The following is a 12,620-nucleotide window of genomic DNA, read 5'->3' as shown; positions in this document are numbered from 1 at the left end:
ACAAAGTCTATGTCTGAAACAATTTAGTGGACTTTAATGTATACAATTGCTCTACATTATTTGTAAAAATATTTAATTGATACAGTAGGAGGGCTGCGCTCAACCCCAAAACAGGCAAGAGCAGCAATACTCAGGAATCCCTTCCTGTAAATAACAAAATATACATACACACAATGTATTGCGCTCAATTACCAAAAATGCAAATATACATTGATCAAATATGAATAGGTGATAAGTGTAAGTACATATAGACCAGTATTAATAATAAATACTCATCAGAATGCAGTTAAGACTAATGTTGTCAAAAGATTGACTCATAAATAAGTGATTTCATTCAATGTACTATTGTTTTTATAAAAATATATATATATATTTTTTTGGCAACTTGATGTTGCATTGTTTCAATTTTATCCACCTCAGTGTATGACCTTCTGCTGATTAAACCCTGGGTCATTACTTTTTAGACTGGTCTAATACATCTCAATTATTCTGATTGTATTGTCTCACTGTCTAGTGGCCTCTCAGCACCAGTCACTTATTTATGAGTCAATTTTTTGACAACATTAGTCTTAACTGCATTCTGATGAGTATTTATTATTAATACTGGTCTATATGTACTTATACTTATCACCTATTAATATTTGATCAATGTATATTTGCATTTTTGGTAATTGAGCGCAATATATTGTGTGTATGTAAAAATATTTAATGCATGGCAAGCTCTTTCAGCTTTTTCCTCATTCTCTGTGCATCCTTGCCCATATAAACATTTATATGTATAGAGAGCAGTTTTTCAACAATTATAGTACTTGGCACTACATTGTTAGGCACTAAGATGTCTAGTTTGTCATTGACAATATTACACGCAAAGTAGTATAGATGGTAGGGTTGAAAGAGATACAATCACATCAAATCAAGAATACATTTTAGCTGTGTTCATCCAGAGGAAGCCAAAAACCCATAGTGATACAGTTGCCAATTCAACCTCACAGGGGAAAAGTCCCCTCCTGACCTCTTAAGTAGCAAATTCAGTTGTTACAATAATTTTTACAGCCATAAATGATGTAATTAATAACCATATATCCCCTTTTCTGTGCATCCAAAGATTGCCGAATGCTGCTAGGCAGCGTACTTCCTACTAGTAGTCCTAAATCCTTTTTATATATCAAATTACACAAATGTTAAACATGAGCTTTTATATCATTGTTACATATTTTGTATTGACAAATGTAAATTGCTTCTCAGTTGTACATGTCTTCAAACATTATTAAATAATACCTGGACTCTTCTGCAAATGATTAGTCCATTTATCTTTTTTGTTTTGTCAGTGAGTAACCCATCTCCAACTGTGAACTGTGATGGTGGAATCATGAGTCTGTTTGTCTCAAAATGTTGGCTGGAAAATAATGGTTACAATTCCTCCAATATAACTCTGAACAATTCCACATGTGTGGCTGAAAGGGAGATTGTGAATGGCACTGCTTACATGACACTTCATAAACCATTGTCTACTTATGTCTGTGGCAACACTGTAACAGTAAGTCCAAGTTACACAACATTACTGCTAATTGGGTAATAACTTTATGGTGTATTATAACTAAAACAATGGACAAGCATTACAATTAATTAAGGGATACCTAAGTGGAGACATTCATTTACAAACAGAACCAACATTCATAAGAATGCAGCTTATTAATTTCCTATGTACCAGTGACATTTGACCGAAAGAAACTTCATGACTAAATATTCGTGAGGCATGATTGATACTCATGAAACACCGATAATTGATAGACTGCGTTCCCATTAATATTAGATCGGCCCACAAAATGACTGCTTCTACTGTGTGTAAGTGACATATAGAGCCTGATTGATTGATTGACGTAACTTTTACTTAAAAAAATGCACGCAATGTGGACACACCTACACCCTTATTCAATCCAAGCTGAACTCAAGATACTTTTCCATTTGAATCTGGGTATACATTACTTGCCGTATGTAGATATATATAACACAGTACAAGATATGCACATGCATATGTGCAATAAAAATTCTCATCCTAATGCATGCAAAAAAAGTTCTGTAAAATAAATTAACAACTCTTAATACTGTAATCACATCTAAAAATGTGTTTTCAAAATTTTGTAATATTTTTTAAAATTAAATACATAAATCAGGATGTTCTTAATGCATACTGTCATAAAATGCAGTTTTGTAGTTTCTCTTACTTGCAAACATATGTTTTGTGCTATCTAGCGGCACACATATGTGTAGTCATCACTATCGGTCTGCATTTAAACCTGCCCTGTAGCTGGTGTAAATGCATTTGCACGTGAATTGCACACAATTGCGTTTATTGGCATAAGTCCTATTCTGCACATACGCCACGCAAATAGACTTGCGTTCGAAGATGAATCATGCATATAATCTTTAAATAAGGAGGCCCCACATAAAGGTATTCTCAACACATTAAATAATTATATTTTGATAAAAGTAATCGTTGCTATTGATAACTCAATAAACTTGCCAAAATTGTAGATGAATTACTAAATACATTGTCTTATTTGCACTATTATATAAAAATATCATTACATAGTTACATAGTTGATGAGGTTGAAAAAAGACACCAGTCCATCAAGTTCCACCTATATTGGATCTCCTGCGATCCTGCACTTATATTTGAAATTAATCCAGAGTAGACAACCGCCCATCTGTTTCAATTTTGAAAATCCCCCCAGACTCAATATTGCAATCCAATTTTTACCCTATATCCACTACTATCCTTTATTTTAAATTAACGGTCGTATCCCTGGATACACCTTTCCGCTAAAAATTTGTCTAACCCTTTCTTAAACATATCTATTGAATCTGCCATCACAACCTTCCCTGGCAATGAATTCCATATCTTGACTGCCCTTACTGTAAAGAACCCCTTCCTTTGCTGGTTGTGAAATTTCCTCTCCTCTAACCTTAGGGGATGACCACGTGTCCTGTGTATGGTCCTTGGGGTAAAAAGTTCCCATGAAAGCTCTCTGTATTGACCCCTAATGTATTTGTACATAGTAATCATATCTCCCCTTAGACGCCTCTTTTCTAAAGTAAACATGCCTAAACTGGCTAACCTTTCCTCATAACTTAATGACTCCATACCCTTTATCAATTTTGTCGCCCTTCTCTGAACCCTTTCTAGTTCCAAATTATCTTTTTTATAGAGTGGTGCCCAGAACTGTACTGCATATTCAAGATGAGGTCTTACCAACGATTTATACAGTGGCAAAATTACACTGTCTTCCCTTGCATCTATGCCCCTTTTTATGCATGCCAATACTTTGTTTGCCCTTGCAGCTGCTGCTTGACATTGAGCACTATTGCTAAGTCTACTGTCTACGAGCACTCCCAAATCCTTTTCCATTATAGATTCTACCAAATTAATTCCATTTAATTTATAGATTGCGTTCTTGTTTTTGATCCCTGAATGCATAACCTTACATTTATCTGTGTTAAACCTCATATTCCATTTAGCCACCCAATCCTCCAGTTTATTTAAGTCTCTCTGTAGAGAAGCTACATCTTGCTCTGATTTTATTACCTTACAGAGTTTAGTGTCATCTGCAAAAATAGAAACTTTACTCTCTAAACCATCACCAAGGTCATTAATAAATATATTAAAAAGGAGTGGTCCCAGCACGGAACCTTGAGGTACTCCACTTAAGACCTTTGACCAATTAGAAAATGTTCCATTTATCACAACTCTCTGTTCCCTATTCTCTAACCAATTTTCGATCCAAGTACAAATTTTGATTTCTAGACCCAGTTCCCTTATTTTGTAAACCAACCTCTTGTGTGGCACTGTATCAAAGGCCTTTGCAAAATCTAAGTAGACCACATCTACTGTCCTGCCCTGGTCTAAGTTCCCACTAACTTCCTCGTACAAACTAATTAGATTAGTTTGACATGACCTATCCCTCACAAATCCATGTTGATTCCCACTAATAATTTTATTGCGTACCAAGTAATCCTGAATACTGTCCCTTAAAATACCTTCAAGTAGTTTCCCCACTATTGATGTCAGGCTTACAGGTCTATAATTCTCTGGTTGTGATCTCGTCCCCTTTTTAAACAACGGCACCACATCTGCTATTCGCCAATCCCTTGGTACTGAGCCTGATGAGATTGAATCTCTGAAAATTAAGAATAGCGGTCTAGCTATTTCTGAGTTTAACTCCATAAGGACCCTTGGGTGTATGCCATCTGGACCTGGAGCTTTTATTTATCTTAATATTCTTCAGTCGCCTTTGGACTTCTTCCTCTGACAACCAACTATTAATTAATGGCATGGTTTCATTTCCATTTTTATGTATTACTCCTGCCATTTGTTCCTCTCTGGTAAATACTGAAGAAAAGAACGTGTTTAATATCTCTGCTTTTTCCTTAGTATCATTTATCAATTCACCCATCTCACTTCTTAGGGGTCCTTTATTATCTTTTTTAATCCTTTTGCCATTTATATACTTAAAAAACTTTTTGGGGTTTGTCTTACTTTCTTTTGCAACGTGCCTTTCATTTTCTAATTTAGCCAATCTAATTTCCTTTTTGCATGTTTTATTACATTCCTTGTACCTATGGAAGGACTCCTCTGACCCTTCAGACTTAAACAATTTAAATGCACGCTTCTTCCTTTGCATTTCTTCCCTTCCCTTTTTATTTAGCCACATTGGTTTAGACTTAATTCTTTTACATTTATTTCCCATAGGAATGAACTTATACGTGTATGTTTCCAACAACATTTTAAAGACAGCCCACATTTCTTCCGTATTTTTTCCTTCAAAGGCTTCATCATAATCCATTCCCAAATATTATTCCTATCTGTTTTAAAACATTGCTTTATAAAAGACAATATAAAAGTGTGGAAAACTGCACTATGATGTTTTCTCCATTTTTCCCACACTGTATGTTTATTATGAATTCAGCTGCTGAGTTTGGAGCATTCTGACCACGTTTATTTCTTATTTCCCTTTCACAGATGAATACAAGCTATGTTACATACTCCAACACCTTGCAGATATTTGCTAAGAAAGAAATACTCGTAACCCGAAAGGATGTCGCTATAAACTTTTCCTGCAGTTACCCACTGAATATGACAGTCAAGCTTAATGTCACGCTAAAACCAATTATTGGGTATATATAATTAATTTTATTACATTAATATACTTGCTGCAAAATATTATTAATTTCAAACTGCACAGTATTCTTACTAGTTCTATACAGTTATACTCCCCTACACAAACAAGAGGTGTCAGAGTACAAATCTGATCAGGGACCAGAGTTATTTGCATCTATTAGAATCTCAAATGACAAGATAGAAATGTGTATTTATTACTTATTATAGTTTATTTATAAAGATATATAATAATAGGACATTTTAGTGAGATCATTGAGCAGGAGTCCTCTCTGAAGGTGGTATTCCATGTCTTATATCTCTATGAAAGTGCGGATGGAATGTGATACCATAGAGCAGTTACCAGATTATTAAACATAAGCTCATCCTATTTAATAAAAGAAGAGTACAAAAATTTCAATCGTTTTCCAGTGAAGACAAAAAAAATATATAATTATTTTCGAAGAACTGGGCATGAGAAGATTTTGAACATTTGGTAATACATGTGCTGCTATGCTAGGGTTGCTTATGTCTTTTGATATTTACGCATAACACAAATCTTGCCATACTTGTGATGTTACACTTTTTGCCAGGTGCAGTTCGTTTTTTGTTAAATCAGTTGTATTAGGAAAAGCATATATTACATATATTTAATTATATAACTTTTCTAGTTTGTGTTATTTAAACCATAAATTCCTACAGAAACACAAGCATACAATACACGACATGCACATTAACCACAGCTCTGTGTAAGTCAGTTGATTCTGTATCTTTATTTTTCAGGTCCACAACACTAGTGAATCCTGTGACAAATGCTGATCTCACTGTGAATATGGTGGTTTATAAAGATAGTGAATTTCTCCACCTGCTCTCCTCAACTGATCCACTGTATGTGGAAGATACTGTTTATATTTCGGTGACCATACCAAATCTGGATATTGAGACATTTAAACTTCAAGTGATTAATATAAACGCTTCTGCCTCAGAAGCTGGTCCAACATACAGTCTGCTGGACAATGGGTAAGTATCTAAATGGTGGTTCAACTGACGTTTCCACCCACTACTACATGTTTACCTCATAATAATTTGAACCATTAAATTGCACATTAAGGGAAGAGTGTGACCCTAAAAGTATAGGAATAAACAAAGGAATCTTATTGGAAAGTTTGAATGATGTACTAAAAACTCAGACCAATACAGTTGTATATTCCTTCAGTTTAACTTGCAAAAAGTAATCTCATTATATTCATCTGTAATTAGCACTAAAAACAAATACTTTACTATATATGTTTATGCTATTCTTATTAAAAAAAAAAAAATAGAATGTTTTGGCAGATAATTCTGAATTGGGAGGAGAAAGATAAATGTAAATGGTTGCTCTCATGATACTGACAGCACTGCTGCTGCATGTGTGCTATTGTTCTCAGTCAAACGACCAAAACTATATGCAGCCTTGGTGTCCAGAAAGGTTGAAGAGGCCCATATATACAACATTTGTATATTTTCCTGTATGGACAGCTTGGTCTCGTATGATCCCACCACACATTTCTTCTTGCCCTTGGGAGCTCTACTCACCTGACTGTTGTCACTTTTTGCCTAGAATTGAGTGATGTAAACAGTTTCCCAGGAATAGGCAAATTCCATGCCTTATTCTGCTACTGTTTTTAATGGAATCATTACTGCCATATTAAATATCCCTAAATGACATAACATATCTCATTGGGGTTTCTTATCCTGCGCTTTGGGATCCGCAAACTAGGTTTCCTTTTCAACATTATTCCATATTTGCAAATCTGATCAATAACAATATATAGTCATCTGAACCGTATTTAATAATAATGTGTATAAGTTGCTAATTATAATACTTATTCCTCATTTTCATAATAATTCATAGATAACAGGAAAGTATAAAAGCTATTTAAAGGAAATACATTAATATTTATTTCAGAACTGTCAAACTGATTCACATACTTAAATTTGGATCTCAGAAGAAAAGGGTCAATATTTAGTCATTCAAATAATTCCTCTAGAATTGTACATATTGCTTATCTAAGTGATCATTTGTCTACATATTTTGACTCACTAAAGTAGAGACTACAGTGACTGATTGATTTATGTGTCTAGGTGCCCGAGTACTGGTATAACAGCTAATCTGATGAGTGTGCTGAATAATGGAAACTCCACTGAATCACGGTTCGCAATGAAAGTCTTCCAGATTTCTGGCTCTCCCAATGTCATACTCACTGCCGAAGTTAAACTCTGCACAAAAGATTGTGAATTTGTAAGTCCTAATATATGTATATTAGATTGTCTATGTCATAAAAATGGTTTGGATCTGATTCTACAATATGAACCTATCTCATTTGAAATGGCATTGCAAATTATTGGTATTATAATAGTTAATGGTAAGGTTGAAAAAAGACAAAGGTCAATCAAGTTTAACCTATTATAAGTTCTAGCTGTGTTGATCCTCAGAAAGGCAAAACAAAACCCTAACAAGAAGCCTGAATAATGTAATCTAATACCTATAGTTAGGATACCATTTTTTTAAATATACTTCCATTCCATTGTCTGGCTACCATTAAAGCAGAATTTTTTTTCTATACTGATGGTTTATCTTCCAATCTTAATTGATGTCCTCTGCACATTCCTGGATATGAAAAGGTCATTAGAAAAATCATTTTACTGGCATTAGATATATTTTTATATGCTATGTATATAACCTTATAGAGGCATCATACACTAATCTCACCACTTAACCTTACCATCGAGAGGCTGAATTTCTCTTAGATTTATCCAGAGATATGGGTTGGATAGTTGAGTCCAACAGAGCATCATTAGCAGGAGTAGAATATGTCTGCATACATAGTCAGATGGGATTTATCATCTGTCCGAAACAACATCTGATTAAACCTGATACGTTATTGATCATCGGTTTTTTGGGCCTATAAACACTGTCATTTGCTGTGATTTGAAGCCATTTGCATGTATGAAACAGCCTTACATGTTCTCAAAATCTTAGCTTTCAAGTGCACCACAATGCGCCTTTTTTCCAGTGCAAACAAGCCCAATGTGTCTAATCTTTCTGTATAAACTAACTTGTCCAATCACTTATTAATGTTGTTGCCCACTTTTAGACCCTACCAAAGACAAATGAAACCTTGTAAGGCATTATTTGCATAACTTGTCTGAGAAAAGGAATGCTAATTTCAAAAATGTAGCACATATTTATATTGCCCATGGCATCTCAATGTTCTGTAGAAAATGAACTTGATCTGCATAGCAGTAAGCAAAACCATCCACGGTTCCATAGAAATAGGTACAGAGGCTGCACATGGACTTTCAAATAGTCAAGATAGTTCTTACTGGACATTTACACTATGCGTTTTGTTAAAACAATTAGCCATTATACTTATACTGTAGACAATATATACTACATACAATATGTACACACTGTATACACGCTATATAGTTTCTACACATGCTACAAACTGTATGCATACCTTATACACTAGGGAATATGTTCCAATGCAGGAGCTAGGGGTGGGACACCTGGGAAGGAAGTATATAACAAGAGCTATTGGGTCCACATGTCTTCAGCTAATGACTCAGGTAGCGCAGGAAGACTGATGAAGGATAGCACCAGGGGCAGGCTGGACCGGGGGCAGGGGGGTATCTTCTCTCTGGGCCGGTACCATAGTGGGCTACCTTGGGCTGGGTCACCATTTTTTTCCTTTAAAATGTTCCAAATAGGCTGCTAAGTTGAGTCTTGCCACCCGGGCTCAAATTTGTCAGCCCTCCCCTAGATAGCACATGCAAGAACTTTCATTACTCTGTTTGTATCCCATATTAGAGTGTCAACATACTTAATGGTGGAATTCATACCTCTATATCCATGGTAAAATATGTATAGACCCCAAACATACAGAAATGCACTCTGTACCTTGATCATGTGTAAATTGTAATGAGAAAAAGTGGTTTAAATACTATTATTTCTAAGCATTTTTCATATAAATAATCTTTTTCTGCATGTTACAGACGTGCAACAACAAAGACAAAATAGCAACCGCTCAGGACAACACAGCTATTGTTAGTGTTTCTTTAAATGCAGGTAAGTGGTTTTGCTTCAAGTGTGTACCTTTCAAGTCTGTCATAAAATGTTACTATGTCAAAGTGGTATAGTTCTCCAAGATATTGTTTTTCTTTGGTTGTCACATTCCTCAGTGCATGCTTCGTTGTACATAATCTTTTGAATTTATTGAATATATATATATATATATTTTATTAAGCAGATCTCAATATACATTTCCATTTGAATGTGGGTATAATTACACTCTGGCTAAACATTACTTGCCATGTGCAGACAGACAGAGCAGAGTGCAGGATGCACACAAGCATATGTGCAATATAAAGTCCCAGCAGATCGCTTGGAAAAAAAACCCCATAAAACAAATGAACAAAAATATTTGTAATTTTTTTTTTTATCAGTAAATACAAAATTCAGTATGTTCTTAATGTGCACTGTACATACTATGCATTTTTATAGCATATCTTCCCTGCATACATTTTTTCTATGCTATCTAGTGGTACACATACTTGTAGTTTTTAATACAAAGAAAAGGCTGTGACAGACATCAGTATCAGTCGACACTTACACCTGCCCTGGAGCTGGTGCAGATGATATGGCTAAAAAAAATTGTGTTTTAGAGAAACCCAGAACTTATATTAGCCGCATTTAAGTTGGCACACCCACTGCACGTCCTTACTGTAAACTGCCTACATTCATAAGCCATTCCCATTCTGAGCATACGCAGAGTTTTTTCACGCAAGAAACGTCAAGCAGGGGACATACGTCCGAAGATGAATCAGGCCCTGAATGTTTTTTCTATACATTTTATTTATTAATCCTGAAAATTATTAATCTAGTTGAAAATTTAACAGGCTGTGGTATCCCTCTGGACACATTTAAGACAGAATGAGTATGCCTGACCTAAGCTGTCAGCTGTCTCTCTTCATCCATTTATGTCTGCTTGCATAACTTGGAGCTACAGTATGTCCCTGGTATTACTGTAGCTAGTGTTTTCAATAGAAACCCCAGCCTTTACCTCAGTAAGGCCATGTCTAAAATATTCAGTCTGTTAATCAATTACATTTTCCAACCGTCACAGACACAATTTTATCTCACATACAATTAGACCTTTATGTGATTTATATAACCACAATATCAGTAAATAATTAAGTCTGACCTCATGCTCATATATATGTTTTCCTGTTTTACAGATGATCGTTATCTCTATGACTCTGCTACATGTAAGTAAATTGTGACAAGTTAACTATTTAAATAAATCATGTTATACTGTATATACACCCCTATAGGGAATTTGGGATAAGCATAGGGCAATATTCTCTACAAAAAAGTCTCTGAAACAGTAGGAACTATTTTTCATACTCAGACGCTGTGCATAATTGCACATTAGTGATCTTGCTCCGCCTTATATGCTTTATAAACACCTACAATTTAAGATTACGTATTTATTGGAATGAAAAACTGAAGAGATATATTTTTATCACTCTGCATAACTGACTTGGCTGACAAGAGAAAAGTAATTGAAATTTATAACAAGACATTTACAAAATATACAAGACGTTTACAAAATACAGTAACAAATGTTAAGAGTTTTTCTGTGTAGAACATTATTGTTGGGCTTTATGTTCAGGCTGAAACCAGGGCCATCTCTTCCATTGGGCACGATGGCCAGGTGCCCGGGGGCCCCACAGGCAAGGGGGCCCCATAGACAGGGTTCTTAAGTAAAATAAATAATCCTGCAAAAAAAAAAAAAAAATCCTGCAAATATATCTATATATCTATATATATATATATATATATATATATGATACACATATATAGAGGTAGGGGCCCCGCTGCACTGCTTTGCCTGGGGGCCCATAATGTTGTTAAGGTGGCCCTGGCTGAAACCATGACTGAAACAAAGAAAATTTGGTTCAAACTTCTAAATATCAAAACCTGGTAATAAAAGTCAGCTTTCTACAGAATAACCAAAAACATAAAAAGGCTAAAACTTAATTAGAGGAAATTGTACATTTCTATCATGGAATAACAGTATTGCATCTGTAACATTGTTTCTGTTTTGCTGCAGGTTTATCTATGTCCTGGACAATGAGCTCAATAATCTTGTCACTGCTCTTGGTGAAACTGATATAACTGCTCCCTTGAGGCTTTCTTGGGAACTTTTCAGCCGCAGTGCCAGTATGGTTATCCACAAGTGAACACATTATAACCGAAAGTATTTAAGAAGAAGAAGCTTGAAAATGTATATATATTCATATATGTTTATATGCATAGTGCATCTTGCTACTAGCCTGCTAACATTATCTGCTATTGCTTAGAGATGTGTGCAGACCCTCATGTTTTGGTTTTGGGTTTGGATCTAAAACCATCTTTGTAATTTGGTTTTGGCCAAAAATTCTCATGTGTTTTTTTTTTGTTTGGGATCTGGATTTAATTAAAAATTGAGAACAATAGGTAAAAGCATGTGATTTTGAGCTGTTTTTGTTCCTACATTACTATTTATAGCAGTAACATTTTTATACAGTCATGTACAGTCTATTTTCTATTGATCTCTTCACAACTGTCAAAAGTTTCACCAATTTTGGGCAAAGGCTGCAGCGAGCTGGCTTGTTAAAATTAGTGCTTTTGGAAATTATTGTCACACTAGTATAAAATAAAAGGAATCACTTATTAGTCTGCTATTTTGTATTTATTGTCTACTATTTTGTTTTAAAGGAAGTGTTCCCAACTTCCTAATTCTAAGCAAGTTGAGGTGCTACCAGGTGCTAAAGTACATACATGAACTGAAAGAACAAGTGCTTATTTTCAATGATGCACATATAGGGCCTGATTCATTAAGGAAAGTTAAGCAAAAAATTGAGTACATTTTCTTATTCAAGATTTATGGACAAAACCATGTTGCAATGCAAGGGGTGCAAATGCGTTTTATATTTTGCGCATAAGGAAAATACTGGCTGTTTTTTCATGTAGCACACAAATACTTGATAGCTTATTTGTACACAACATTTTTAACGTTAGATAGCATGCATCATGGAAAGTAAAGAGGTAGTAATTAGAAGTCATTTGATTACAGTGGCATCAGTAGACATTTAGAGAAATAAATAGACAAAGGTGGGCTGCACGCAGAAGAAAAATGGTGAGAGATAGACCACAGAAACAATATTTTTAACATTAGACAGCATACATCATGGAAAGTGAAGAGGTAGTAAGCAGAGCTCATTAGACGGACAGCAGCGGCATCAGAAGACAAAATGTATACAATATTATAGTCCAAGGACATAATGTAAAATAGTGCAGGATGGAATTATTCTTAGGCCCTACCACCTGGGTGTCATACATATGTTCAACAGTTACATGATCAACGTTTATATGTTA

General features: G+C 34.9%; 1 long non-coding RNA gene across 1 annotated transcript; it reads left to right on the top strand.

Annotated features, from left to right (window-relative positions):
• Positions 1-9,219: 9,219 nt before the first annotated feature.
• LOC142140304 (uncharacterized) lies at positions 9,220-11,469 on the top strand. Its single transcript, XR_012688390.1, has 3 exons — positions 9,220-9,266; positions 10,436-10,465; positions 11,314-11,469. It is a non-coding gene; the product is annotated as an uncharacterized LOC142140304 (long non-coding RNA).
• The last annotated feature ends 1,151 nt before the right edge of the window (positions 11,470-12,620 follow it).

Source organism: Mixophyes fleayi, chromosome 2 (assembly GCF_038048845.1).
Source record: "Mixophyes fleayi isolate aMixFle1 chromosome 2, aMixFle1.hap1, whole genome shotgun sequence".
Classification (NCBI taxonomy): Eukaryota; Metazoa; Chordata; class Amphibia; order Anura; family Limnodynastidae; genus Mixophyes; species Mixophyes fleayi.
The sequence above is the reverse complement of the archived record's forward strand: the minus strand, read 5'-3'. Positions and strand labels throughout refer to the sequence as shown.